Source organism: Hyperolius riggenbachi, chromosome 6 (assembly GCF_040937935.1).
Source record: "Hyperolius riggenbachi isolate aHypRig1 chromosome 6, aHypRig1.pri, whole genome shotgun sequence".
Lineage (NCBI taxonomy): Eukaryota > Metazoa > Chordata > Amphibia > Anura > Hyperoliidae > Hyperolius > Hyperolius riggenbachi.
In genome coordinates this window covers 58,935,863-58,955,472 of record NC_090651.1, presented here as the reverse complement: position 1 = coordinate 58,955,472, position 19,610 = coordinate 58,935,863, and the positions used below count along the sequence as shown (strand labels likewise).

General features: G+C 44.4%; 1 long non-coding RNA gene across 1 annotated transcript in view; it reads right to left on the bottom strand.

Annotated features, from left to right (window-relative positions):
* The window catches only part of LOC137520870 (uncharacterized), a 203,425-nt gene that overhangs the window by 132,425 nt on the left and 51,390 nt on the right, over window positions 1-19,610 (bottom strand). The gene's annotated exons all lie outside the window — the stretch shown is intronic.

Here is a 19,610-nt window from a genome sequence, read left to right as displayed (position 1 = left end):
GGCCAAAAATGCAAGATTAAATTATAAAATTGGGTAATGCCAGACACACACAGCCAGATTTTTTGCTGATTGGTTGCTAGGTCATCAAAATGGACCAACATTGCTTAGTGCAAGGCCCAGCCCAACTGAATGCAATTTGATAAACCACATATATATGCAATTTTATTTCTGACTAGAGGGGGCGGTTATACCATTCAGATTTATACTACCAGTTGGATTCGATGACTGTCATCTCAGGCCTACATGTTCTATTCTATTGAGATGAATTTCTTCTGCATACAGCTGTTTTCTTGCTTATTTGGGAAAAAACTGCGCAACCTTTAGGCAGTTAGGCCTTTCTAAGAGAAGCTGTATAACAGGAATGGTGGATGGGTTTATTTCGTTTGACACAGAATTGCATTTTTGGCCATTAAGATTAACCAAAGGGCTCTCTGCTATACCAGAATGTGAAATAATGCTTTGGTTACTTTTGAATGCTGGCGGTGTTGTCACTCTAGCGGTAGCATGAGGCGGAGTCTACAACCCACACAAGTGGCTCAGGTAATGCAGCTCATCCAGGATGGAACACCAATGCAAGCTGTGGTAAGAAGGTTTTCTGTGTCTGTCAGCGTAGTGTCCAGAGCATGGAGGCTCTACCAGGAGACAGGCCAATAGACGTGGAGGAGGCCGTAGAAGGGCAACAACCCAGCAGCAGGACCGCTACCTACCTCATAAATAAAGTTTGGAATGTACTGAATAGTTACATACAATTTTGTTCTGGTTGAATACAATTTCACAAATCACAATCCATCACACACCATACAATTCTCAATAAAATTGGTCTGAATTTTCCAACATGACCAATCTCAAAGAACAAAAAAAAAAAAAAAACAGGAAAGTCGATCAGATTTCTCGAATGAAAGCAAATAAAAGCTTTCGTTTTTTGGGACAACTGATCATATTTACCAAATTGGTTTATAATTTAATCTTTTAATTGCATGCTGTGTGGCCATCTTTAGGCATTAGATGAAGGGTTTAAGGTTAGGATCAGGTCCGGATTTAGGCTAAGGCCACCTAGGCCATGGTCTACGGCACCACAGGAGCAAGGGCAGCAAAGCAGCACGCTAAACTGGTGCAGCATTTGCAAGCTTGCAAATGCTGCAATGCAGGGAGATCAGGTGAGCGCCTGACTGCGGAACTCTGCTACTAGCCACCTGTGCAGCAGCCATCTTGCTCTAAGTGCACGTTTGCATTGTGGCCAGCGGCTATGGACTTGGGCAGCATTGGAGATGGAAAGGAAGAGGATGTTTCTGCACTGGAGACGAGTGGAGAAATGAGTGACACTGATGGCTTCTGCGGTGTGTAGGCAAGCTGGCTACCTATACTGAAAGGTGGGGGGGGGGGGGGGAGGGAGGGATTAAGGGAGTCATCTGGCTATCTATACTGGAGGGAAAGGGGGGAGCGGCCATCTGGTTACCTATACTGGGGGGTCATCAGGCTACCTATACTAGAGGGAAGGGGTCATCTTGCTGCCTATACTGGAGGGAAGGGGTCATCTCGCTACCTATACCGAAGGGGGGTGGCTGGTGACAGTGGCCTTGGGCGGTAAAGAGTACAAATCCAGCCCTGCTTAGAATAGGTGTCGGGTAAGCCGATATTTTACTAATAGCGTCTTATCCTGACCCCCAGTGATGTGGCACTGCAATAAAACGTACTCAGTGTTTGTTCCTTCAGTGAGAACTATTTTTGTACAAACTAATCTGGAAAAGTTTTGACATATTACAAAGAAATGTTTTTAATGCAAGTGTTTGCACACAACTACAATTGCACAACTGCTAACCCCCCCCCCCCCCCCATACCCCCTTTCCTATGAGATGCCTTTTACCTTGTCTCAAATAGATCAGCAGGGACATCTGTATAGCCTCATACACACTAACGACTAAGGGCTGGTTCACACTGACGCTTTTGCGGCGTTAAACGCAGCATTTCAGATGCAACGTTTTTTGGGATCTACCGCCGTCCCATTCAAGTAAATGGGAGCGTTTAGAGCTGGCTTTTCCCAGCTTTCACAAAAGCCTGGCAGTTGTTCCCGGCATTGCGTCTCGTCTCGAAAGCAACATGTTGCTTTCAGAGTCAGTAAACGCCGGGAAACCAGTGTAGGGACACTAATTGATAATCTTGGAGGCTTCCCAAATGCCTTCAAAAGCTAGAGTTTGAACGAGGCGTCCGTGTGAACCAACCCTAAAGCCGGCTGAGGCAACCAATTAAGACTGCCTCTGCCAACATTCAGGCATGTGTAGCCTACGACCCCTCCTTCCAGGGGATCAGCTTGGCCGAATGACAGCCAACTGCTTTGTTGCCCCCCCCCATGTTTACATATATATATATATATATATATATATATATATATATATATATATATATATATATATATATATATATACTGTATATATAAAACAAGTGCAGTCTGTTGTTTTTTTTACATGTCTGCCAGTAGTAAAGATGCTGACCAGCAAGCTCAGGGTGGATAAAACAACATGAACAAATTACACAGTGAATAGCAATCATTTTCTGTCTTCTATTTTTTAACTTCTCACTTTCCAATACGTTAATTTAGCCCCTCCCCCCACTACCATGTTTCGGTAAAGTCCCTCTTTGAAGGGAACCTGAACTAAAGAGTAAAATTTAAAAAAACACATGATGTACCTGCAAATTTATATTACATACTTACGTCGCCATCATTTCCTCTCAGAAGCTCACAATTTCCTTCTAACAATGATTCCTGACAGTTCTCACAAGATTTCCATTGATCACAATGGACAAACAGGGAGCAGGAGAGGAGAAAGAGATTGATGGGTAGACTACACGGGAGGTAAGTATGGCGTGTGGATGGTAATTTTGACTTTTAATTTCAGTTCAGGTTTGCTTTAAAGAGAACCCGAGGTGGGAATTACTAATACTATTGGGGCACAGAGGCTGGTTGCGCACACTAAGACCAGCCTCTGTTGCCCCATCGTGTGCCTCCATGTCCCCCCTGCTCGCCGCTATAGACCCCTCAGTGCTGGCGACACGCAGCGTGTCGCCAGCACAATGTTTACCTTAGCGTTGTCTGTCAGCGCCGCTCCCCCGCCTCCTCCGCATCGGCGCACCCGCCCATGTCCCTTCCCTCCCGCTGATAGGAGGGAAGTGACGCAGGCGGGTAGCAGCGATGCGGAGGAGGGGGGGGAGCGGCGCTGACTGACAGCGCTAAGGTAAACATTGTGCTGGTGACACGCTGCGTGTCGCCAGCACTGCGGGGTCTATAGCGGCGAGCAGGGGGGATATGGAGGCACACACACGATGGGGCAACAGAGGCTGGTCTTAGTGTGCGCAACCAGCCTCTGTGCCCCAATAGTATTAGTAATTCCCACCTCGGGTTCTCTTTAAGGAAAAGTTGTCACTTAGCGCTGTGCAGCGAGTTAGTGCTGGTGTGGTGACATTTTTTGCAACTTTATAATATTTTGCAACCGGTTGTACTTATTTATAGGTATAGCTATCAGAAGGTGCAACCTAACCATTGACTTAAACCTATCTGTATCAGAAAATGCAACCCAACCTAACCCTACTCTCACACAGAACCCTCCCCTCTTGCTCAACTAATAACCCCCCCCCCCCCCCCCCCCCTGGAGGGAAGAATCCCCATTCTTGCTGAACGGGAACCGTGGTTGCAAGAAATGACAGGCCTGCGCAGTTATACACTGTCCATAAATCGCGCATGCTCTGTGCAACAAGTTGCAAAATATAATGGGCTGCAAAATCTTTCATTACACCAGCAGGTAGTCCTTTCCTGTCGTTACAGCTGGTGCAATGATTCAGAGAGAGTGTACATTAAACAAATCTGTGCTGTGACCGGGTTAAGCATTCAAGAAAAGAAAAGGCATTGAATTTCCAGCATACTATGGCCATCGTAATGAAACCACAACAGTAATTGCTGTTAGCTTCGGAGCAACACATGATCTTCTGTCTTTGCAGTCAGGCTGTAAAAGGCTGCCCAAATAAAACAAACTGGATGCAGTGGAGATATTGTGGAACGCATTAATTGTGTTTTATTCTGCTACAATTTTTTTATAGGGACAAATAAAATACGTTTCACAACAAGCAAAGATAGAGGCACTTCAGTCTGATGGAAACAACAGAGAAATGTTTACAAACAGAGAATTCTTGATATGACTTAAAAGCAGTTAGTTAACAGGTGTGCAAGTGACAGTTTCTGTCAAGTTGGACTATAGGTTAAAGTGGACCCAAATTAAAAATACAAGATTTCAGAAATAAAATCTATTTTCTAAATTAGAATAATAAATTGCAGCCTTTATTCAGCTGCATGATGACAAATATAAAATATTTTACATTTATTGGAGGAACCCTTCCTTTCATATTGCCAGGACAGAATCTGGCAAACTGGTGGAGTAGGTGGTGTCCGGCAAAGGAGGAATTGCTAATGGCTGCCACCTGTATAACCCTAGTTATGAAAAGAGAAGGGTGAAAAACATGCACTGAAATGCTCATAGGCTTGAAGGAGTGTTTATTTATCTTTGTATGTGTCAGAGTGGTGCAACTAAATATTTTGAAATAAAAAAATGATTGGTTTGGGTCCGCTTTAACCCTCGCTGATAAGGAATCACAGCCATAAAACTTTTGCCTGGCAGAGAATAGCTTCTGACTGGAGGGGATAGATCAAAAAAGATAAATAGTTCATATATTTTGGCTTAGATCTCTCTAAGATTGTGAGAAGGTCTGTATCATTTAGTTGAAACAATACTACTTTTTTAGCTGATACACAGAGACTAAGGGCTGAGACCCACTATGGGCCCTTTGCCCCAATCATAAGGCACTCGCAATTTAGCAAAAACATGGAAGTGCCACTATATCACCGTGATTCCTAGAGTGATCACAATTTGGCTACTGTAGCCACTGATGCGATCACTCCCAACATTTTTGAGATTGCTCCAAGTTTGCAATGCTGCTAAGCTAGTGGGACCACCCCCTTAGGGTTCTACTGGAGTGGCACTTTGCTGATCGCCAGTGATTAGCAAGCGCAGAAAAAGCATTCCTAGTGGGTCCCAGCCCCTTAACCACTTGAGGACCCACCCTTTACCCCCCCTTAAGGACCAGCGCAGTATTCTGTGATCTGTGCTGGGTGGGCTCTGCAGCCCCCAGCACAGATCAGGCAGCACGCAGAGCGATCAGATCGCCCCCCTTTTTTCCCCCCTATGGGGATGGTGTGCAGGGGGGGTCTGATCGCTCCTCTTGGCTGGCATGTTGCGGGGGGGGCACCTCAAAGCCCCCCTCCGCGGCGAAATTCCCCCCCTCCCTCTCCTACCTGTCATCCCCGGTGATCAGGGCTGCACAGGACGCTATCCGTCCTGAGCAGCCAGTGACAGGACGTCCCCTGTCACATGGCGGCGATCCCCGGCCGCTGATTGGCCGGGGATCGCCGATCTGCCTTACGGCGCTGCTGCGCAGCAGCGCCGTACAATGTAAACAAAGCGGATTATTTCCGCTTGTGTTTACATTTAGCCTGCGAGCCGCCATCGGCGGCCCGCAGGCTATTCACGGAGCCCCCCGCCGTGAATTGACAGGAAGCAGCCGCTCGCGCGAGCGGCTGCTTCCTGATTAATTAGCCTGCAGCTGGCGACGCAATACTGCGTCGCTGGTCCTGCAGCTACCACTTTGCCGACGCGCGTAATGAGTGCGCGGTCGGCAAGTGGTTAAAGAGACTCCGTAACAAAAATTGCATCCTGTTTTTTATCATCCTACAAGTTCCAAAAGCTATTCTGATGTGTTCTGGCTTACTGCAGCACTTTCTGCTATCACAGACTCTGTAATAAATCAATGTATCTTTCCCCTGTCAGACTTGTCGGCCTGTGTCTGGAAGGCTGCCAAGTTCTTCAGTGTTGTGGTTCTGCTATGAACTCCCCCTTCCAGGCCCCTCTATGCACACTGCCTGTGTATTATTTAGATTAGGGCAGTTTCTCTCTTCTCTCTTATCTTTTACAAGCTGGATAAATCGTCCTCTGAGCTGGATGGGCTTTCACATACTGAGGAAATTCAGACAAGGGCAAAGCTGTTTGCAGGAAGAAAAGAGCAGCCTGAAACTTCAGTGCATGAGAGATGCAGGGGGAAAGAAACACACAAATAATCTCTTGAGATTCAAAAGGAAGGCTGTATACAGCCTGCTTGTGTATGGATGTATTTTCTATGTGTGGACATACTGTACATCAACCTACTTCCTGTTTTGGTGGCCATTTTGTTTGTTTATAAACAAACTTTTTAAAACTGTTTTTAACCACTTTTAATGCGGCGAGGAGCGGCGAAATTGTGACAGAGGGTAATAGGAGATGTCCCCTAACGCACTGGTATGTTTACTTTTGTGCGATTTTAACAATAAAGATTCTCTTTAACTATGGGATTCTAAAAACATAATTTTTAGGAGCGGTAGGATAAATACAATTGTTTATCTAATCAGTTTATTTTTAGCTCAGGTCTCCTATAAAGAGATCTTAGCAGCTACTGGTTTCAAATGGCTGAAAGGGCTGCCATGTTTGAGAAGTTAACCCCCCCTGCTCCATTTTCACTGCCATTATCCAGGCTAAGTGTGAAACCCATCAGGTGTGCCTAATGTTATCTGATTGAAGCATAGCAGGGAAGACTCATCCCCCTCCCTAATGCTTAATGGTTTGTTTGATCTAAGCTTAGTAGTAATTAGGTTAGTTATTTTCTGCCTTCTATCTTCTGTTACTTGGGACCTGTGGACAGACTCAGGAAATACAAGAAGTAGAAGGATTCTCCCCGTAATTAACCCTTAAATGTAGAAAATGAAGTAAAATGAAAGATTTTTAAGGAGAGATAAATTATGATTTTATAAGTCAGACAAGTTAATTTCATCTGCCTAATATTGTGTAGGTCCCCCATGAAGCCAAGGGCCACCTCCTCTAGTCAATATGATTATACCCCCACACTTGCTTTTGGTGCAGAGGGCACGGTCAAAAGAGATCAGTAAGATTTGTGGTGCTCTAAGGCCTCTTTTAGATGCACAGTTGAACTGCACGTTTGTCGGGCATCTCTTCTGCCATATCTGCTCTCCTCCTGAATCTTATAGTTCGAAAAATACAGTATGTGTAGCAGCAGCCATCCTTCTCTCACCACCTCCTCCAGGCTCCAGCGATGTGCGCCTCACTGCTCACTCTAGTGCCCGGCATCTCAATTTCCTCATGTCGTTTGTGATGCAAGAGGAGAAGCAGGCACTAGAGCAAGAGGAGAGCAGTGAGAGGAAGGACGCACAGACTCTGGCGGAAGAGGTGAGAGAAGCTATCGCTGTGCCCAATACTGTGCATAGTAGGCTGCACCCCCCAGATGATGTGCCCGGGGCAGATGTTCCCCCTTGCCCCTCCTCCTCCCTCTGGGCATGTGCTGCACCCTCCTGCGGCACTGCACCCCGGGTGGTGACGCCTTTTCTGCTCCTAGAAACTAGCCTGCTCCATGGACCAATTTTAATAGTTGTCATCAGCAGAAGCCGGCACTAGGGGAGCAGAGAGGGAGAGGAGAGGTCTGATCACTGCGGGCTCCGATGGATTAGGTGATCCATGCTGATGCTTATAACTATACATAGGGAGTGGAGGAGGACACAAGGGGGAAAGGAGCAGAGGAGACATGCTTATAACTATACATAGGGAGTGGAGGAGGACACAGGGGGTGCAAAGGAGACATGGGGGATTATACAGGGTGTCCCCAACATCGCAGAGGGTCGGGAGTTCGCATCCGTGGCGTTCGTAAGTCGGTGACTCCCTGTATTTGTCATATAAGATGCAGTGACTTTTTCTTACCATTTTTGTGCTTCTTATATACTGAAAAATATAATAAGTTTTAATTATGCGTATCTTTTTGACCATCTCCAATGACAAGCGATTGCAGCCCCACCCAAAAGCACATGTGAAAGCGTCCTGAAACCCGGCTGTAAGGGAAGAGCTCAAATTTAGGTTAAAATAAACTAAATGGACTTTTTGACTTTGGCTCAATATTAATATTTCCTGGCCAGCATTAGGATCTTAGTGATTGATTTTACTTACTGCCCATAGTTGCTCTTTAAACAGAAAAATACAGCGTGTTCCATGTACAACCAGAAATCATTTTCTATCGAGACCAAAAACACGATGTTTGTATATGTAACGTTAAGTCAAACAAAGCCGGCTTCAGCAACATCTCCAGAAATTATTTGTTTGGCTCACAGCCGAGTGAACTTGTACGGGGAATTCAGACGGAATACTACGAGCCTCATTTATTTATTATTAAATAAAATAGAGAAAATGAAAGAAATGTAATTCCTAATGTGACTATCAACCAATCCCCTTTCAGTTAGAATTTTCTTGCAGACTTAGGAAAACCACAAAATTGATTTTTAAATAAAGATAAAAGATAAACGTTCCTTGCATATTTATTAAAAAAGAGTTAGAGGGTATCTGTCACTCAAATTTACTAGTTTTAGTGATGGTGGTTATGTCTAGGAGAACACATGTGATTTGTTTGATCAGCTGACAGGTTTGGAAAGCTCTGATTTGCTGTGATAACATCCTGCTTTAGCATAGGATCATGACTAGCAAATCAGAGACCTACAAACAGTGGGATGCGAAAGTTTGGTAAGCTCAGTGACCTCTGACCTACAGTACATACACAGGTGAATCCAATTATGAGAAAGAGTATTTAAGGGGGTCAATTGTAAGTTTTCCTCCTCTTTTAATTTTCTGAAGAGTAGCAACATGAGGTCTCAAAACAACTCTCAAATTACCTGAAGACAAAGATTGTTCACCATCATGGTTTAGGGGAAGTATACAGAAAGCTGTCTCAGAGATTTCAGCTGTTTGTTTCCACAGTTAGGAATATATTGAGAAAATGGAAGCCCACAGGCTCAGTTCAAGTTAAGGCTCGAAGTGGCAGACCAAGAAAAATCTCAGATAAACAGAAGCGACGAATGGTGAGAACAGTCAGAGTCAACTCAAGACCAGCACCAAAGACCTACAACACCATACATCCCACTGTATCTATCAGGTTAGTGTTAGGCTTTAGGAGGGGGTTAGTGTTAGGCTTTAGGAGGGGGTAGTGTTAGGCATTAAGAGGGGGTTAGTGTTAGGCATTAGGAGGGGGTTAGTGGAAGGCTTTGGGAGGGGTCAGTGTTAGTCATTAGGAGGGGGTTAGTGGAAGGCCTTAGGAGGCAGATTAGTGTTAGGCATAATGAAGGGGGGGTTAGTGTTAGGAATTAGGAGGCGAGGTTAGAATTAAGCATTACAAGGGGGTTTTGTGTTAGGCATGAAAGGGGGATAGTGTTAGGCATGAAGAGGGAGATAGTGTTAGGCACTAAGAGGGGAGGTTAGTGTTGGGCATGAAAAGGGGAGGTTAGTGTTAGGTATTAAGTGAGGGTAACTTACAAAGTTAGATAGTTAATTTGGTTGAAAAAAGACATACGTCCATCAAGTCCAAACAGAAAAAAAGAAAGAAAGAAAGAAAATAATAATTAAAAAAACAAAAAGCAAAACACCAACCTTAACCTGCACATATCCCAGTTGATCCAGGGGAAGGCAAAAAAAACCTTTCAACGCCTCGGCCAATTAGCCTTAAAAGGGAAAAATTCCTTCCCACATGGCAATCAGATAAATCCCTGGATCAACTCTTCCGGGACTTTACCTAATAATTATAGGCATGAACGCCCTTCAATGCAAGAGAAGCATCCAAGCCCTCTTTAAATGCAGATATAGATTTTGCCAAGCTACTTCCTGAGGTAATATGTTCCAGATTTTAATCACTCTCACTGTGAAGGACCCCTTTCTAAATAGATGGCAAAAACTTTTTTTCCTCCATTCGCAAATCATTTCCCCTTGTCCGTCGTACAACTCTTTGAACCCGGTCAATGTCCTTTCTATAGTGAGGTGCCCAAAACTGTATCCCATACTCCAGATGTGAATTAATGTCAGGCATGAAGAGAGGGATTAGTGTTAGACATGGAGAGGAGGGTTAATGTTAGTCATCGGGAGAAGAGGTTCATGTGAGGAAGGGAGAATGTGTAGATATTATCAATATTTTAAATATTGGTAATATCTCATGCCAGAGGTTAAGCGTAATTCTTCTAAATGTGCTCATTTACATTGCGTTTTACCCTGGTACAAATGTACCGCTTATATGTATACAAAACTTGCATTCTAAATTTTACAGTTTTTTCATGATAGTGGTTCTTTAGCATACCTATGAATTGGGCACCAGGAGAATTGGGTGCACGAACACAGTGAATCCAGCGCAGGATATTTGGGCGCGCAGAGAGTAACTTCGCCGCCATCAGAAGACCGAGCTGAAGTTACTTTTAAAACACCATAATTCAGCTTCCAGCAGTTGCTGGAAGCCAAATGATTTCATTCCCCACTATCCATGGCAGCCTGGAGGGGGAATAGTATTTAGCACGGCTGGGACTTGTGCAGCAGCAGGATCAGCCAAATAACGGCTGTATCCTGCGCCCAAGTCTCCAGCGCCGATTCCTCTTGTAAGCTGGGTGCAAGTTACAGCCGATTTATGGCTAACCCTGCTCCTGCACAAGTCCCGGTGGCATTAATTACTATTCCCCCTCCAGGTCCATGTGGATAGTGGGGAATGATGTAATTTGGCTTCCAACTATTTGCCGAATTACAGTGTTTTAAAAGTAACTTCATCTCCGTCTTCTGATGGCGCCACTATAGCCGTAATTCCTATTACCGTCTATGGTGGCGCCGGCTGCGGTCAAATCTCCTGCGCTGGATTCAACGTGCTCGGTTCTTTAAAGCTTTACAAAACCTGTTCAGGGGTAAATAAATAAATGAAAGGTTCTCCTATATGTGTGTATTCATATTTAGCCGATGGAGGAATCTGGGCTCACTATACATGTCTTCTCTGCCAAGAGGAGAGAGCGAGGAGTGTTCCCTGGTCAGTGAACTCTCAGCCAGCCTTTCCTCACTTTTAATAGAGTTCAATAACCTGATACATCACAAGCTCATCTGGACAGCTTCACCTTGACATAAACAAAAAGCTGCTGCGTGGCCTGGCTGATGTCTCTAACATGTGGAAGTGTTGTGCCGGGCTCCGGAGAACAGATCTCCTGGCTGGAAACACGAATACGCAGTTTACAATGATACAATCGCTGCCTGAGTCTTAAAGCGCACCTGAACTCAGAACTTCCTCTCTGCTCTTAAAGATAAGCAACAGCATGAAAAACTTTAAAGAAAAACATTGCTTTGTTACAGCTTACAGAACTCCTGCAATAAATCTGAAGTGTGTCTACTTCCTGCTTTCATGGAAGCAGACAAAGGGTTAACATCCTGCGTTTACATATTAGCGGTGTCTGCCGAGGACTGCTGAATTTCTGGGCTGACACAGCTGAGAGCTCAAATTACACTTGGGATGACTTACAGATGTGGGGAAATTAGGCTCTCCTCTCTAAAAAACACACAGGGTGCATTTCTCTCTGTCTTCCCTGTGTCCTGTGTCAGGTCCACTTTAAAGGAGAATTCCAAAGACATTTCATGTGATCTAAAATTAAGAATGAATCATATTTGCCATTTATATCCTTTTTTGCTCTATAAAAGTCACCAGCTGTAAGTTTTTAATGTTCCCTGGCTTGTGTGTCCAGACCAGTCACTCAGGTGTCCCAGAGCATGAAAATGAGTATGATGAATGCTTGAAGGGTTGCTTGATAGGTTAGCCAAAGAATCAAAAGAATGTAGGAGTTCCAACTGGGAGATGTGGCTTTGAGTGTTGCTTCTGAAACAGGAAGAACAATAGGAGACAGACCTGGATTTACATCACAGGAGCCTATAGGCACAGATATCCTGGCACCTTACACTGCACCTTCCATGAACCTACAACCCCCCACCAAACTGCACTGCCAGTGTGCTGACTGGCCCAGCTGTCACTTCTCCCTTACTTCCCTTGCCCCTTAGTATTAGGTAGCTCAAGGTGCCCCCAAGTATTAGGTGGCTAGAGGTACCCCCAAGTATTAGGTGGCAAGAGGTGCCCCCAAGTATTAGGTGGCTAGAGGTGCCCCCAAGTATTAGGTGGCTAGAAGTGCCCCCAAGTATTAGGTGGCAAGAGGTGCCCCCAAGTATTAGGTGGCTAGAGGTGCCCCCAAGTATTAGGTGGCTAGAAGTGCCCCCAAGTATTAGGTGGCTAGAAGTGCCCCCAAGTATTAGGTGGCTAGAAGTGCCCCCAAGTATTAGGTGGCTAGAAGTGCCCCCAAGTATTAGGTGGCTAGAGGTGCCCCCAAGTATTAGGTGGCTAGAGGTAACTCAGTATTAAGTAGCTAGAGGTGCCCCCAAGTATTAGGTGGCTAGAAGTGCCCCCAAGTATTAGGTGGCAAGAGGTGCCCCCAAGTATTAGGTGGCTAGAGGTGCCCCCAAGTATTAGGTGGCTAGAAGTGCCCCCAAGTATTAGGTGGCTAGAAGTGCCCCCAAGTTTTAGGTGGCTAGAAGTGCCCCCAAGTATTAGGTGGCTAGAAGTGCCCCCAAGTATTAGGTGGCTAGAAGTGCCCCCAAGTATTAGGTGGCTAGAGGTGCCCCCAAGTATTAGGTGGCTAGAGGTAACTCAGTATTAAGTAGCTAGAGGTGACTGGAGGGAGATCTCCTCAGTGGAATGGCGAGAGCAGGGTTAGTAACCTCTCATTTACACACTTATCCTGCATAGGGAAAAAGGAAGGGAGGCCTCCTTTCCATCATCAGACGCCTGTAGGCACATGCCTATAGTGCCTTATGGTAAATCCGGCCCTGATAGGAGACAATGGGGTTGATTGATTAAGCTGCGCTGCTAGAGCAGCGCCAGGAAAAAAATCTCCTGCGGTGGTGCAGCATAGTGTGAGCTGCTAACATAATGAGCGCTCCATTCACTTAATGGGTGCTCCACTGAACCCGCCCTGAGCCACAGCGGATCCAGTGGCTTCAAAGGATGAGCTTCCTGCACTTTGATTGGCTCAATAGGTTGCCTGTCACAGGACAGTCAGCCAATTAGGCCAATCAAAGTTAAATTACATCAATATGAGAAACACTAGGAGGAGGTCCCTACCTTTGCGAGCTTACAATCTAGAGGGTAGTGGGGGGGAAACAATAGGGAAGGAAACACAGGGGTAAATGGGTGAGCAAGTGAACTTTTAGTGCTACCTATAGCAAATTATAGGCTTGTCTGAACAAGTGCACTTCTGACAGTTAGTGCCCATTGCACACCAAAAACCGCTGCCAGATCTGCAAAACGCTAGAGGTTTTTGAAGCAGATTTTTATAGCGATTCTAGGCATGATTAGAGAGATTTTCTAAACATACCTAGCATTTTTGGAGCGTTTTTGTGTAGCAGATTTCATATATTGTTACAGTAAAGCTGTTACTGAACAGCTCCTGTAACAAAAACGCCTGGAAAACCGCTCTGATCTGGCGTTTTTTAGAGCGGTTTGAGCTTTCCCTAAACCTTACATTGAGGCAGAAACGCATCTGCAAACCGCAAAAATGCTGCAGGAGCTACGTTTGCGGTTTGCTAAAATCCTCAAACCGCTGGTGTGCACCATCCCATAGAGATACATTAGCCAAGCGTTTTCACAAGCGGCAGCGGTTTTGAAAACGCTACCAAAAACACTTGATGTGCACCAGCCCTCAGTGCCCATTGCACAATTAGATCGACCCGCATTAACTAGGTAACACATACATTACCTGGGTACCGCACAGTACACCATTATTATTTTTTATTTATATAGCGCCGACATCTTTCAAGGACTGTACATAGATCAAAACAAATAGTGGGGAGCATAGATACATGAGATGCTCAAAAATCTGTACAATCACAACATCCAGCAATACAAATACATACTCAGTGAATGTGTGGGTTGAGGCATCACCAATACTAGTACACATTCATATGGTAACTTACTGCAGAATAAGAAACACTAGAAGGAGGTGCCTGTGCATTGTAAATTTATCAATCTCATATGAATACACCCCAGAGTCACATATAAATGCTCAGCTGGCTGAACAGGAAGTGGGCCATTTCTACATATATAGTGCAAAAAAGTGCAAATTTGTGAAAAGTGAAACTGGGGCAAAACTGACTTTTTGAGAAAAAACATGCTTTGACAAAAACACAGTTTTCACTGCAAAACTGATTGAGCAACTTTCACATTGACTGTAGGAAGGTAAGCTGTCTAAAATGCTTGTTTAAGTCCAGTAAATTCCAGGTGGTTCTGGATCGCAATAATGATAATTGCATTTTATATTCCCGCAAGCCTTAGACAGTATATGCTCCTCTAATGCTGCCCCCTTCTGTTACTTCCTATTACACAAAGACTTCAGTTTCAGTGTCTATCTCTAATGTACAAACAGGATGAAAAGGCATCCAGAAAGTGATAAAATGAATTAAAAACAGTAAAATAAATAAGGCTTAAAGGGGCTTACCTCAATAAAGACAATTTCATATCTAAATGAACTTTAATAGCACTGGCAACGCGTTTTGTGGGTCCCTGCCCACTTCCTCAGGCCAAATCAAGTGCCACGCTATGTTAAGAGCCAAGATTAGGGAATGTTGAAATGTTATAAAAAAAGCTATATAACTGAAAATAAAAATATGAGACTATTTTCTTTGCTTCTAATGTCCTATTAATTATCCGTACTACACAGAGAATTAATTATATCATAGGTTTTTTTCGCTTCATTGTCATTTTAATGGAGCATTGTTAGCTGGAGAGAAAATATTTATTGACATAAAATTTTTTTTTAAAAATATAGTAAAATGAGTATAAATATTTAATCTAAAAATTAATATCAGGTAAAATAATACAAAATAAATAATACATGTCTACGAAAAGATCAGGCACCTCAAGCCGTGAGATACTTGCCCTAAGACACTCTTTACTGACCTGAGGAAGAGGGTTGACGCCCATGAAATGTGTTGTTTGATGGCTTTTTTTTTTTTTTTAAACAAATTAACTACCTCTTTTTTTTTACACTAAACTATGTGTCATCCTGAAGTAAGTTCCTCTTACCTTTTAAACTGTTTTGATGTGTTTTATACTTTTTGGGGGCCCCCCTCCCTCCCAAATTAATCTATCAGTATGGTTTTGGAATCATAGATATAATTCGTATAACAAACATAATGTTTTATCTGCAGTTTCACTTTATTTAAGTGCGTACATTCTTGTTTTCTTCACCTCAGTTTGGACACCCCAGGCCCATTTTTCAGCACTCCTTCAAGCTGCAGAAAACTTTTGTGGCTCCGACTTGACTTTGTCAGCAAACTTCTTGGTTTAGCCTTGTTGGAAACTCGCGTTCCTGGCTATAACATTGTATTAAGTAGATTTACAGTGTACCTGGCTTTTTTATGATAAATGTTGGGGGCTGAGTGCGGTTAAGTAAACAGGTTTTAGCATCACATCTGTAAAATCCATCAGCCCGCATTGCTGTACAGTGATCTCCGGGTGACCCCGGCCTCCCCTCGCAGCCATTTCCTCCATTTACACACAACAATGCGAGTCATTTGTGTGGATTGTGCAGGAACAGTGACTCTTACAGGATTTTACATCCATTACAGGAGAATGTATTTATCCCTGCGAGGAACCGCTGATGTGATTGAGAATTGCATGGTGAGCATTCCACAACAAGGAGGAGTTGCCACATTAAATGCTTCCATTCAGCTAGAGATACGCTAACTACACCCAAACCCACTATTAGAGCAGGCCCAGTCCTAGGCCATATGCTCTCTGCTTTGCATAAATGCACCTCGGATGATTTATTGAATTTAAAGGATGGTGGAGAGATCAGAAGATATCCAACAAAACTGGTCTGGAATTTTTAAATATGGTCTGCTATTAGGTGGTAAAAGTTTGCATTCCTCTCCTGGGCTATACCAAGACTAATACATTTCTATTGCGTTTTTCTCCTGGTGGACTCAAAGTGCCAGAGCCAATAGGACGTGCTCTATAGCAGTGTTAGGGAGTCTTGCCCAAAGTAGTGCTGGCTTGCTGAACAGGAAGATCTGAGATTTGAACCCTGGTCACCTGTGTCAAAGGCAGAGCCCTTAACCCAGCCTTTCTCAATCTTTTTACCCGGGTGGAACCCTGCAAATAACTTTTTGATCTCAAGGAATCCCTGCAAACAATTTTTGGTCTTGAGGAACCCTGCATTTATTTTGCAGGAGGCATGGTCTTTAAAAGTATGTGTGGCTGTTTATTTCACTACTTCCTATCATATTGCCCCTCATTATACTGTCTCCTGACCCCCAATTTAATGCTTCTTGTTACAGTGCTCCCTATTGTAATGTGCTCTATTACACTTCCCCCACGATGGGGTAAAATGCCAAGGAACCCCTGCAGAGTACTGAAGGAACCGTGGGGTTCCAGGGAATCCTGGTTGAGAAAGCCTGCCTTAACCAGTACACTATCCAGCCAATATCCTACTCAGAATAAGATGTATTCACCAAGTACAATAGGGATTGTACCCTGGAGTTAATTTTGGCACATACAGGGTCGATGATGAAACAATATAACATACAGGATGGTACAGTAGAATGCACACAGAGTATGCACAGACAATACAATGCACATAAACAGCATTTCAGTAGCAAGAAAAATAAGGGGGAGTAGAAGTGACGTAACTACAGATCTTGAAGTCTCCCAACAAACTTTGATAGGGCCACTGCAATGTTCACAGCCCTTCCCTTTCCTCCTCTTGGTGACCTTCATGGCCTGGAAGCTCATCTTACAAGTGTGGCCATCACTAGCTTCACACCCGTAACAATTGTAGCCACAAAAGCACTTGATCGGGAGGAGGGTCCTGTGTATCGAAGGAAAGGATGGTTAGTAGTAGGGGGCCCCCCACAGCTCTGAGCCCCCCTACAATGGCAGGGGCTGCTCTTCTATAGGTACACCCCTGGAGAGTAGACCCCGAGGGGTAATCTGGGTGCTGACTGAGCAGAGCTGCCATCTGCAGCACTTAAATGTTACGTAGCGAGTCAGGTAATACACAGTCTGTCCATGGGGTAGGGTAGGGACGGAGGGGGCATAGCGGGGACAGAGGGGACATCAGAGTGCAGTGTGCAGTCCTGCAAAGATCGTCAGTGGACCAGGAGCCATTCCAGGGAACCAGACAGAGGGCCGGCGTGATGAAGCAGGGGCTGACACCTGTGGGGTCCAGGTGGCTGGAATGCATTGCCAGGCTGAGGGCTGCCAACCGGTGTGGTGGAACGGGGGCCGCACAGGGCTGTGCAGTTAACTATAGTGGGGGGGCTGGGACTTTTTTTTTTTAACAGTTAAACTTTATTTAGTTTTGTAAGGAGAAGACAAAGAAGAAAAGTACAGATTTGCACAATCATACTGCCTTTGGTAACAATCAGTGATCATATAAATTGTTAACAGGATTTCTATTTATATAGGTTACATTATTGGTACAAAAGCATTCATAGATCAATATCCAGCATATAAAGCCAATGAGATAATACATGCCTGGAAATTAAATTCCAACTATGTGCAAATAGAAGATAAGAAAGATATTTGAAAGAATACAAGAGAGAAAGAAGGTCAAAAGTCCAGAAGGGTAAAAGTGTAGAAAGTAAATGTTGTCCGTCACAGGCTGAAGGTTTTTTCCATAATTTTAGTATTTCCTTCCTCGCCTGAAAGCAAAGTATTCGGACCAGGGTTTGCTTATTCTTGGAGAGAGTGATGCCCTTGAGGTGTCCCAGTAGTAAAACAGGTATTATAAGGGGTAAAGAGGTTTGCAGCAATTTATTAATTAATGCAAGCACATCCTTCCAGAATGAGGCAATTCTGGGACATGTCCAGAATATATGTATGTATGAAGTCCCCTAGTTCGGTTGAACACCTCCAACATCTATCCGAGTTTGCTCCAATCATTTTGTGCATTCGTTCTGGAGTTAAATAGACTCTATGTAAAAATGTGGTTTCGATTAATTGGTCACTAGCTGAGATTACTGTAGTGGGGTATTCCATTAATATCGTGTCCCAGTCATTAGTGTCCATTACAGGAACATCAATCACCCATTTACGATAACATTTGTTAAGTCTGTGATTATTTGAGTTTATTAGACCTGTATATATAGCTGATTTAGCAAGGTCCTTAGTCAGCAGGAGCTGTTCTAGCTTATCAGTTTTTAAGTCAGGAAGTTGTGACCCAAACTGAGATCTATGAGTGTGAATTTTAAGTATCTATAAAGATGTTTATTCGGAAGGTTAAATTGTTCTTTAAGGTCATTAAACGCGAGTATAGACTTATCACTTTGAATATTCGCTATGTTTTTAAACCCATACATGGCCTAGATAACAGGATCAGGAATGGTGGAGAAGTGCCGTAGATGTAGATTTCACCATAAAGGTGTATAGGGGGAAAGGTTACCTGACTTTAAGAGGGGGGGGTCTGGCTGCCTTCCATGTTCTCCAAGTGGTTGTCATGGCCATCGTAGCATTAGTATTAGATTTAGGGCCTCTATACGGAAAATTGGTTAGCTGCTCATATGATCCCAATATCGCTGCCGCTGTGTTTATAGCTGGGTTATTGCTATCCTGGGAAAACCACCATCTGACGGTGACTAAGATAGAAGCCCAGTAATATTTTTGGAGGTGTGGCATAGCCAGTCCGCCTCTATGTTTAGGAAGCTGCAGTATATCCAAAGCGATACGCGGCTGTTTCCCAGCCCAAACAAAACCCAACATAATTGTCTAGTTTTTTGGGGGGGCTGAGACTTTGGTATGTTTGATGTTCCTTAATTTTCAGTACCCATTAACATCCCAGTTTGCATGACTACACTTGATCTCCTGCACCTGTTAAACAACCAGGCTTGCTCTTGGTCTGCTGTTGATTAACAGCCTCAGCTTGTGTTCTCTCTGGCTTGTCCACGTCCTGTTGTCCTCTGCCAGCCCAGACCTCAGCCTGCCTTACAACTTAATTTTCTCCACACTCTGAGGCAATCTCAGTGCCATGACCTGGTGGTCACATGCAGCAAAGTAGTCCTCTGCCCACTATGTCTAGCATCCCATCCTCTGCCCACTATGTCTAGCATCCCATCCTCTGCCCATTATGTCTAGCAGCCCATCCTCTGCCCACTATGTCTAGCAGCCCATCCTCTGCCCACTATGTCTAGCAGCCCATCCTCTGCCCACTATGTCTAGCATCCCATCCTCTGCCCACTGTGTCTAGCAGCCCATCCTCTGACTACTATGTCTAGCAGCCCATCCTTTGCCCACTATGTCTAGTATCCCATCTTCTGCCCACTATGTCTAGCATCCCATCTTCTGCCTACTATGTCTAGCATCCCATCCTCTGCCCACTATGTCTAGCATCTCATCCTCTGCCCACTATGTCTAACATCCCATTCTCTGCCCACTAAGGCTAGCATCCCATCCTCTGCCCACTATGTCTAGCATCCCATCCTCTGCCCACTATGTCTAGCATCCCATCCTATGCCCACTATGTCTAGCATCCCATCCTCTGCCTACTATGTCTAGCATCCCATCCTCTGCCCACTATATCTAGCATCCCACCCTCTGCCCACTATGTCTAGCATCCCATCCTCTTCCCACTATGTCTAGCATCTCATCCTCTG